We start from the raw sequence: 9,936 nt of genomic DNA, 5'->3' as shown, positions 1-9,936 counted from the left end.
AGAGAAGTCAGTCCTCGGGGAGAGAAGTCAGTTCACGGGAAGAGAAGTCAGTTCTCGGGGAGAGCAGTCAGTCCAAGGGGATAGACGTCTGTCCTCGAGGAGAGAAGTCAGTCCTCAGGGAGAGAGTCAGTCCTCGGGGAGGGAAGTCAGTCCTCGGGGAGAGAAGTCAGTCCACGGGGAGAGAAGTCAGTCCACGGGAGAGCAGTCAGTCCTCGGGGAGAGAAGTCAGTCCTCGGGAACAGAAGTCAGTCCTCGGGAACAGAAGTCAGTCCTCGGGGAGAGAAGTCAGTCCTCGGGGAGAGAGTCTGTCCTTCTGGAGACATGTCAGTCCACAGGGAGAGAAGTGAGTCCTCGGGGAGAGACGACAGTCCTCGGGGTGAGAAGTCAGTCCTCGGGGAGAGAAGTCAGTCCACGGGGAGAGAAGTCAGTCCACGGGGAGAGAAGTCAGTCCTCGGGGAGAGAGTCAGTCTTCGGGGAGAGAAGTCAGTCCTCGGGGAAAGAAGTCAGTCCACGGGGAGAGAAGTCAGTCCTCGGGGAGAGAAGTCAGTCCACGGGGAGAGAAGTCAGTTCTCGGGGAGAGGAGTCAGTCCACGGGGATAGACGTCAGTCCTCGAGCAGAGAAGTCAGTCCTCAGTGAGAGAGTCAGTCCTCGGGGAGGGAAGTCAGTCCTCGGGGAGAGAAGTCAGTCCACGGGGAGAGAAGTCAGTCTTCGGGGAGAGAAGTCAGTCCTCGGGGAGAGAAGTCACTCCTCGGGGAGAGAAGTCACTCCTCAGGGAGAGAAGTCAGTCCTCGGGGAGAGACGTCAGTCCTCTGGGAGAGGAGTCAGTCCACGGGGAGAGAAGTCAGTCCTCGGGAAGAGCAGTGAGTCCTCGGGGAGTGAAGTCAGTCCACGGCGAGAGAAGTCAGTCCACGGGGAGAGAAGTCAGTCCACGGGGAGAGAAGTCAGTCCACGGGGAGAGAAGTCAGTCCATGGGGAGAGAAGTCAGTCCATGGGGTGAGAAGTCAGTCTTCGGGGAGAGAAGTCAGTCCATGGGGAGAGAAGTCAGTCCTCGGGGAGGGAAGTCAGTCTTCGGGGAGAGAAGTCAGTCCACGGGGAGAGAATTCAATCCACGTCGAGAGAAGTCAGCCCTCGGGGAGAGAAGTCAGTCCTCAGGGAGAGAAGTCAGTCCACGGGGGGAGAAGTCCGTCCTCGGGGAGGGAAGTCAGTCCATGGGGAGAGAAGTCAGTCCTCGGGGTGAGAAGTCAGCCCTCGGGGAGAGAAGTCAGTCCTCGGAGGGAGAAGTCAGACTACAGGGAGAGAAGTGAGTTCCTCGGGGAGAGACGTCAGTCCTCGGGGAGAGACGTCAGTCCTCGGGGAGAGAAGTCAGTCCTCGGGGAGAGAAGTCAGTCCTCGGGGAGAGAAATCAATCCACGGGCAGAGAAGTCAGTCCACAGGGAGAGAAGTCAGTCCTCGAGGAGAGCAGTCAGTCTATGGGAAGAGAAGTCAATTCTCGGGCAGAGCAGTCAGTCCAAGGCGATAGACGTCAGTCCTCGAGGAGAGAAGTCAGTCCTCAGGGAGAGAGTCAGTCCTCGGGGAGGGAAGTCAGTCCTCGGGGAGAGAAGTCAGTCCACGGGGAGAGAAGTCAGTCCACGGGAGAGCAGTCAGTCCACGGGGAGAGAAGTCAGTCCTCGGGAACAGAAGTCAGTCCTCTTGGAAGGAAGTCAGTCCTCGGGGAGAGAGTCTGTCCTTCGGGAGACAAGTCAGTCCACAGGGAGAGAAGCGAGTCCTCGGGGAGAGACGTCAGTCCTCGGGGAGAGAAGTCAGTCCTCGGGGAGAGAAGTCAGTCCTCGGGGAGAGAAGTCAGTTCACGGGGAGAGAAGTCAGTCCACGGGGAGAGAAGTCAGTCCACGGGGAGAGAAGTCAGTCCGCGACCAGAGCAGTCAGTCCTCGGGGAAAGAAGTCAGTCCACGGGGAGAGAAGTCAGTCCTCGGGGAGAGAAGTCAGTCCACGGGGAGAGAAGTCAGTTCTCGGGGAGAGGAGTCAGTCCACGGGGATAGACGTCAGTCCTCGAGGAGAGAAGTCAGTCCTCAGTGAGAGAGTCAATCCTCGGGGAGGGAAGTCAGTCCTCGGGGAGAGAAGTCAGTCCACGGGGAGAGAAGTCACTCCTCGGGGAGAGAAGTCAGTCCACGGGGAGAGAAGTCAGTCCACGGGGAGAGAAGTCAGTCCTCGGGGAGAGAAGTCAGTCCATGGGGAGAGAAGTCAGTCTTCGGGGAGAGAAGTCAGTCCATGGGGAGAGAAGTCAGTCCTCGGGGAGGGAAGTCAGTCCTCGGGGAGAGAAGTCAGTCCTCGGGAAAGAAATCAGTCCTCGGGATGAGCAATCAGTCCACGGGGAGAGAAGTCAGTCATCGGGGAGAGAAGTCAGTCCTCGAGGAGAGCAGTCAGTCCTCGGGTAGAGAAGTCATTCCTCGGGGAGAGAAGTCAGTCCACGGGAAGAGAAGTCAGTTCTCGGGGAGAGCAGTCAGTCCAAGGGGATAGACGTCTGTCCTCGAGGAGAGAAGTCAGTCCTCAGGGAGAGAGTCAGTCCTCGGGGAGGGAAGTCAGTCCTCTGGGAGAGGAGTCAGTCCACGGGGAGAGAAGTCAGTCCTCAGGAAGAGCAGTGAGTCCTCGGGGAGTGAAGTCAGTCCACGGGGAGAGAAGTCAGTCCACGGGGAGAGAAGTCAGTCCTCGGGGAGAAAAGTCAGTCCACGGGGAGAGAAGTCAGTCCACGGGGAGAGATGTCAGTCCATGGGGAGAGAAGTCAGTCTTCGGGGAGAGAAGTCAGTCCATGGGGAGAGAAGTCAGTCCTCAGGGAGGGAAGTCAGTCTTCGGGGAGAGAAGTCAGTCCACGGGGAGAGAATTCAATCCACGTCGAGAGATGTCAGCCCTCAGGGAGAGAAGTCAGTCCTCGGGGAGAGAAGTCAGTCCTCGGGGAGAGAGGTCAGTCCTCGGGAAGAGCAGTCAGTCCTCGGGGAGTGAAGTCAGTCCACGGGGAGAGAAGTCAGTCCACGGGGAGAGAAGTCAGTCCTCGGGGAGAGAAGTCAGTCCTCAGGGAGAGAAGTCAGTCCATGGGGAGAGAAGTCAGTCTTCGGGGAGAGAAGTCAGTCCATGGGGAGAGAAGTCAGTCCTCGGGGAGAGAAGTCAGTCCTCGGGGAGAGAAGTCAGTCCACGGGGAGAGAAGTCAGTCCACAGGGAGAGAAGTCAGTCCTCCAGGAGAGCAGTCAGTCCTCGGGTAGAGAAGTCAGTCCTCGGGGAGAGAAGTCAGTTCACGGGAAGAGAAGTCAGTTCTCGGGGAGAGCAGTCAGTCCAAGGGGATAGACGTCTGTCCTCGAGGAGAGAAGTCAGTCCTCAGGGAGAGAGTCAGTCCTCGGGGAGGGAAGTCAGTCCTCGGGGAGAGAAGTCAGTCCACGGGGAGAGAAGTCAGTCCACGGGAGAGCAGTCAGTCCTCGGGGAGAGAAGTCAGTCCTCGGGAACAGAAGTCAGTCCTCGGGAACAGAAGTCAGTCCTCGGGGAGAGAAGTCAGTCCTCGGGGAGAGAGTCTGTCCTTCTGGAGACATGTCAGTCCACAGGGAGAGAAGTGAGTCCTCGGGGAGAGACGACAGTCCTCGGGGTGAGAAGTCAGTCCTCGGGGAGAGAAGTCAGTCCACGGGGAGAGAAGTCAGTCCACGGGGAGAGAAGTCAGTCCTCGGGGAGAGAGTCAGTCTTCGGGGAGAGAAGTCAGTCCTCGGGGAAAGAAGTCAGTCCACGGGGAGAGAAGTCAGTCCTCGGGGAGAGAAGTCAGTCCACGGGGAGAGAAGTCAGTTCTCGGGGAGAGGAGTCAGTCCACGGGGATAGACGTCAGTCCTCGAGCAGAGAAGTCAGTCCTCAGTGAGAGAGTCAGTCCTCGGGGAGGGAAGTCAGTCCTCGGGGAGAGAAGTCAGTCCACGGGGAGAGAAGTCAGTCTTCGGGGAGAGAAGTCAGTCCTCGGGGAGAGAAGTCACTCCTCGGGGAGAGAAGTCACTCCTCAGGGAGAGAAGTCAGTCCTCGGGGAGAGACGTCAGTCCTCTGGGAGAGGAGTCAGTCCACGGGGAGAGAAGTCAGTCCTCGGGAAGAGCAGTGAGTCCTCGGGGAGTGAAGTCAGTCCACGGCGAGAGAAGTCAGTCCACGGGGAGAGAAGTCAGTCCACGGGGAGAGAAGTCAGTCCACGGGGAGAGAAGTCAGTCCATGGGGAGAGAAGTCAGTCCATGGGGTGAGAAGTCAGTCTTCGGGGAGAGAAGTCAGTCCATGGGGAGAGAAGTCAGTCCTCGGGGAGGGAAGTCAGTCTTCGGGGAGAGAAGTCAGTCCACGGGGAGAGAATTCAATCCACGTCGAGAGAAGTCAGCCCTCGGGGAGAGAAGTCAGTCCTCAGGGAGAGAAGTCAGTCCACGGGGGGAGAAGTCCGTCCTCGGGGAGGGAAGTCAGTCCATGGGGAGAGAAGTCAGTCCTCGGGGTGAGAAGTCAGCCCTCGGGGAGAGAAGTCAGTCCTCGGAGGGAGAAGTCAGACTACAGGGAGAGAAGTGAGTTCCTCGGGGAGAGACGTCAGTCCTCGGGGAGAGACGTCAGTCCTCGGGGAGAGAAGTCAGTCCTCGGGGAGAGAAGTCAGTCCTCGGGGAGAGAAATCAATCCACGGGCAGAGAAGTCAGTCCACAGGGAGAGAAGTCAGTCCTCGAGGAGAGCAGTCAGTCTATGGGAAGAGAAGTCAATTCTCGGGCAGAGCAGTCAGTCCAAGGCGATAGACGTCAGTCCTCGAGGAGAGAAGTCAGTCCTCAGGGAGAGAGTCAGTCCTCGGGGAGGGAAGTCAGTCCTCGGGGAGAGAAGTCAGTCCACGGGGAGAGAAGTCAGTCCACGGGAGAGCAGTCAGTCCACGGGGAGAGAAGTCAGTCCTCGGGAACAGAAGTCAGTCCTCTTGGAAGGAAGTCAGTCCTCGGGGAGAGAGTCTGTCCTTCGGGAGACAAGTCAGTCCACAGGGAGAGAAGCGAGTCCTCGGGGAGAGACGTCAGTCCTCGGGGAGAGAAGTCAGTCCTCGGGGAGAGAAGTCAGTCCTCGGGGAGAGAAGTCAGTTCACGGGGAGAGAAGTCAGTCCACGGGGAGAGAAGTCAGTCCACGGGGAGAGAAGTCAGTCCGCGACCAGAGCAGTCAGTCCTCGGGGAAAGAAGTCAGTCCACGGGGAGAGAAGTCAGTCCTCGGGGAGAGAAGTCAGTCCACGGGGAGAGAAGTCAGTTCTCGGGGAGAGGAGTCAGTCCACGGGGATAGACGTCAGTCCTCGAGGAGAGAAGTCAGTCCTCAGTGAGAGAGTCAATCCTCGGGGAGGGAAGTCAGTCCTCGGGGAGAGAAGTCAGTCCACGGGGAGAGAAGTCACTCCTCGGGGAGAGAAGTCAGTCCTCGGGAAGAGAAGTCACTCCTCGGGGAGAGATGTCAGTCCTCGGGTAGAGAGGTCAGTCCTCTGGGAGAGGAGTCAGTCCATGGGGAGAGAAGTCAGTCCTCGGGAAGAGCAGTCAGTCCTCGGGGAGTGAAGTCAGTCCACGGGGAGAGAAGTCAGTCCACGGGGAGAGAAGTCAGTCCACGGGGAGAGAAGTCAGTCCTCGGAGAGAGAAGTCAGTCCATGGGGAGAGAAGTCAGTCTTCGGGGAGAGAAGTCAGTCCATGGGGAGAGAAGTCAGTCCTCGGGGAGGGAAGTCAGTCCTCGGGGAGAGAAGTCAGTCCTCGGGAAAGAAATCAGTCCTCGGGATGAGCAATCAGTCCACGGGGAGAGAAGTCAGTCATCGGGGAGAGAAGTCAGTCCTCGAGGAGAGCAGTCAGTCTATGGGAAGAGAAGTCAATTCTCGGGCAGAGCAGTCAGTCCAAGGCGATAGACGTCAGTCCTCGAGGAGAGAAGTCAGTCCTCAGGGAGAGAGTCAGTCCTCGGGGAGGGAAGTCAGTCCTCGGGGAGAGAAGTCAGTCCACGGGGAGAGAAGTCAGTCCACGGGAGAGCAGTCAGTCCACGGGGAGAGAAGTCAGTCCTCGGGAACAGAAGTCAGTCCTCTTGGAAGGAAGTCAGTCCTCGGGGAGAGAGTCTGTCCTTCGGGAGACAAGTCAGTCCACAGGGAGAGAAGCGAGTCCTCGGGGAGAGACGTCAGTCCTCGGGGAGAGAAGTCAGTCCTCGGGGAGAGAAGTCAGTTCACGGGGAGAGAAGTCAGTCCACGGGGAGAGAAGTCAGTCCACGGGGAGAGAAGTTAGTCCGCGACCAGAGCAGTCAGTCCTCGGGGAAAGAAGTCAGTCCACGGGGAGAGAAGTCAGTTCTCGGGGAGAGGAGTCAGTCCACGGGGATAGACGTCAGTCCTCGAGGAGAGAAGTCAGTCCTCAGTGAGAGAGTCAATCCTCGGGGAGGGAAGTCAGTCCTCGGGGAGAGAAGTCAGTCCACGGGGAGAGAAGTCACTCCTCGGGGAGAGAAGTCAGTCCTCGGGAAGAGAAGTCACTCCTCGGGGAGAGATGTCAGTCCTCGGGTAGAGAGGTCAGTCCTCTGGGAGAGGAGTCAGTCCATGGGGAGAGAAGTCAGTCCTCGGGAAGAGCAGTCAGTCCTCGGGGAGTGAAGTCAGTCCACGGGGAGAGAAGTCAGTCCACGGGGAGAGAAGTCAGTCCACGGGGAGAGAAGTCAGTCCTCGGAGAGAGAAGTCAGTCCATGGGGAGAGAAGTCAGTCTTCGGGGAGAGAAGTCAGTCCATGGGGAGAGAAGTCAGTCCTCGGGGAGGGAAGTCAGTCCTCGGGGAGAGAAGTCAGTCCTCGGGAAAGAAATCAGTCCTCGGGATGAGCAATCAGTCCACGGGGAGAGAAGTCAGTCATCGGGGAGAGAAGTCAGTCCTCGAGGAGAGCAGTCAGTCTATGGGAAGAGAAGTCAATTCTCGGGCAGAGCAGTCAGTCCAAGGCGATAGACGTCAGTCCTCGAGGAGAGAAGTCAGTCCTCAGGGAGAGAGTCAGTCCTCGGGGAGGGAAGTCAGTCCTCGGGGAGAGAAGTCAGTCCACGGGGAGAGAAGTCAGTCCACGGGAGAGCAGTCAGTCCACGGGGAGAGAAGTCAGTCCTCGGGAACAGAAGTCAGTCCTCTTGGAAGGAAGTCAGTCCTCGGGGAGAGAGTCTGTCCTTCGGGAGACAAGTCAGTCCACAGGGAGAGAAGCGAGTCCTCGGGGAGAGACGTCAGTCCTCGGGGAGAGAAGTCAGTCCTCGGGGAGAGAAGTCAGTTCACGGGGAGAGAAGTCAGTCCACGGGGAGAGAAGTCAGTCCACGGGGAGAGAAGTTAGTCCGCGACCAGAGCAGTCAGTCCTCGGGGAAAGAAGTCAGTCCACGGGGAGAGAAGTCAGTTCTCGGGGAGAGGAGTCAGTCCACGGGGATAGACGTCAGTCCTCGAGGAGAGAAGTCAGTCCTCAGTGAGAGAGTCAATCCTCGGGGAGGGAAGTCAGTCCTCGGGGAGAGAAGTCAGTCCACGGGGAGAGAAGTCACTCCTCGGGGAGAGAAGTCAGTCCTCGGGAAGAGAAGTCACTCCTCGGGGAGAGATGTCAGTCCTCGGGTAGAGAGGTCAGTCCTCTGGGAGAGGAGTCAGTCCATGGGGAGAGAAGTCAGTCCTCGGGAAGAGCAGTCAGTCCTCGGGGAGTGAAGTCAGTCCACGGGGAGAGAAGTCAGTCCACGGGGAGAGAAGTCAGTCCACGGGGAGAGAAGTCAGTCCTCGGAGAGAGAAGTCAGTCCATGGGGAGAGAAGTCAGTCTTCGGGGAGAGAAGTCAGTCCATGGGGAGAGAAGTCAGTCCTCGGGGAGGGAAGTCAGTCCTCGGGGAGAGAAGTCAGTCCTCGGGAAAGAAATCAGTCCTCGGGATGAGCAATCAGTCCACGGGGAGAGAAGTCAGTCATCGGGGAGAGAAGTCAGTCCTCGAGGAGAGCAGTCAGTCTATGGGAAGAGAAGTCAATTCTCGGGCAGAGCAGTCAGTCCAAGGCGATAGACGTCAGTCCTCGAGGAGAGAAGTCAGTCCTCAGGGAGAGAGTCAGTCCTCGGGGAGGGAAGTCAGTCCTCGGGGAGAGAAGTCAGTCCACGGGGAGAGAAGTCAGTCCACGGGAGAGCAGTCAGTCCACGGGGAGAGAAGTCAGTCCTCGGGAACAGAAGTCAGTCCTCTTGGAAGGAAGTCAGTCCTCGGGGAGAGAGTCTGTCCTTCGGGAGACAAGTCAGTCCACAGGGAGAGAAGCGAGTCCTCGGGGAGAGACGTCAGTCCTCGGGGAGAGAAGTCAGTCCTCGGGGAGAGAAGTCAGTTCACGGGGAGAGAAGTCAGTCCACGGGGAGAGAAGTCAGTCCACGGGGAGAGAAGTTAGTCCGCGACCAGAGCAGTCAGTCCTCGGGGAAAGAAGTCAGTCCACGGGGAGAGAAGTCAGTTCTCGGGGAGAGGAGTCAGTCCACGGGGATAGACGTCAGTCCTCGAGGAGAGAAGTCAGTCCTCAGTGAGAGAGTCAATCCTCGGGGAGGGAAGTCAGTCCTCGGGGAGAGAAGTCAGTCCACGGGGAGAGAAGTCACTCCTCGGGGAGAGAAGTCAGTCCTCGGGAAGAGAAGTCACTCCTCGGGGAGAGATGTCAGTCCTCGGGTAGAGAGGTCAGTCCTCTGGGAGAGGAGTCAGTCCATGGGGAGAGAAGTCAGTCCTCGGGAAGAGCAGTCAGTCCTCGGGGAGTGAAGTCAGTCCACGGGGAGAGAAGTCAGTCCACGGGGAGAGAAGTCAGTCCACGGGGAGAGAAGTAAGTCCTCGGGGAGAGAAGTCAGTCCATGGGGAGAGAAGTCAGTCTTCGGGGAGAGAAGTCAGTCCATGGGGAGAGAAGTCAGTCCTCGGGGAGGGAAGTCAGTCCTCGGGGAGAGAAGTCAGTCCTCGGGAAAGAAATCAGTCCTCGGGATGAGCAATCAGTCCACGGGGAGAGAAGTCAGTCCACGGGGAGACAAGTCAGTCTCGGGGAAAGAAGTCAGTCCACGGGGAGAGAAGTCAGTCCTCGGGTGGAGAAGTCATTCCACGGGGAGAGAAGTCAGTCCTCGGGGAGAGAAGTCAGTCCTCGAGGAGAGAAGTCAGTCCTCGGGGAGAGAAGTCAGTCCATGGGGAGAGAAGTCAGTAATCGGGGAGAGAGTCAGTCCTCGGGGAGAGAAGCCACTCCTCAGGGAGAAATGTCAGTCCTCGGGGAGAGAAGTCAGTCCACAGGGAGAGAAGTCAGTCCTATGGAGAGCAGTCAGTCCTCGGGTAGAGAAGTCAGTCCTCGGGGAGAGAAGTCAGTTCACGGGAAGAGAAGTCAGTTCTCGGGGAGAGCAGTCAGTCCAAGGGGATAGACGTCTGTCCTCGAGGAGAGAAGTCAGTCCTCAGGGAGAGAGTCAGTCCTCGGGGAGGGAAGTCAGTCCTCGGGGAGAGAAGTCAGTCTACGGGGAGAGAAGTCAGTCCACGGGAGAGCAGTCAGTCCACGGGGAGAGAAGTCAGTCCTCGGGAAGAGAAGTCAGTCCTCGGGGAGAGAAGTCAGTCCTCGAGGAGAGAGTCTGTCCTTCTGGAGACATGTCAGTCCACAGGGAAAGAAGTGAGTCCTCGGGGAGAGAAGTCAGTCCACGGGGAGAGAAGTCAGTCCACGGGGAGAGAAGTCAGTCCTCGGGGAGAGAGTCAGTCTTCGGGGAGAGAAGTCAGTCCTCGGGGAAAGAAGTCAGTCCACGGGGAGAGAAGTCAGTCCTCGGGGAGAGAAGTCAGTCCACGGGGAGAGAAGTCAGTTCTCGGGGAGAGGAGTCAGTCCACGGGGATAGACGTCAGTCCTCGAGGAGAGAAGTCAGTCCTCAGTGAGAGAGTCAATCCTCGGGGAGGGAAGTCAGTCCTCGGGGAGAGAAGTCAGTCCACGGGGAGAGAAGTCACTCCTCGGGGAGAGAAGTCAGTCCTCGG

Source organism: Pristiophorus japonicus, chromosome 4 (genome assembly GCF_044704955.1).
Source record: "Pristiophorus japonicus isolate sPriJap1 chromosome 4, sPriJap1.hap1, whole genome shotgun sequence".
Lineage (NCBI taxonomy): Eukaryota > Metazoa > Chordata > Chondrichthyes > Pristiophoridae > Pristiophorus > Pristiophorus japonicus.
Note: the sequence above shows the minus strand (reverse complement) of the source record.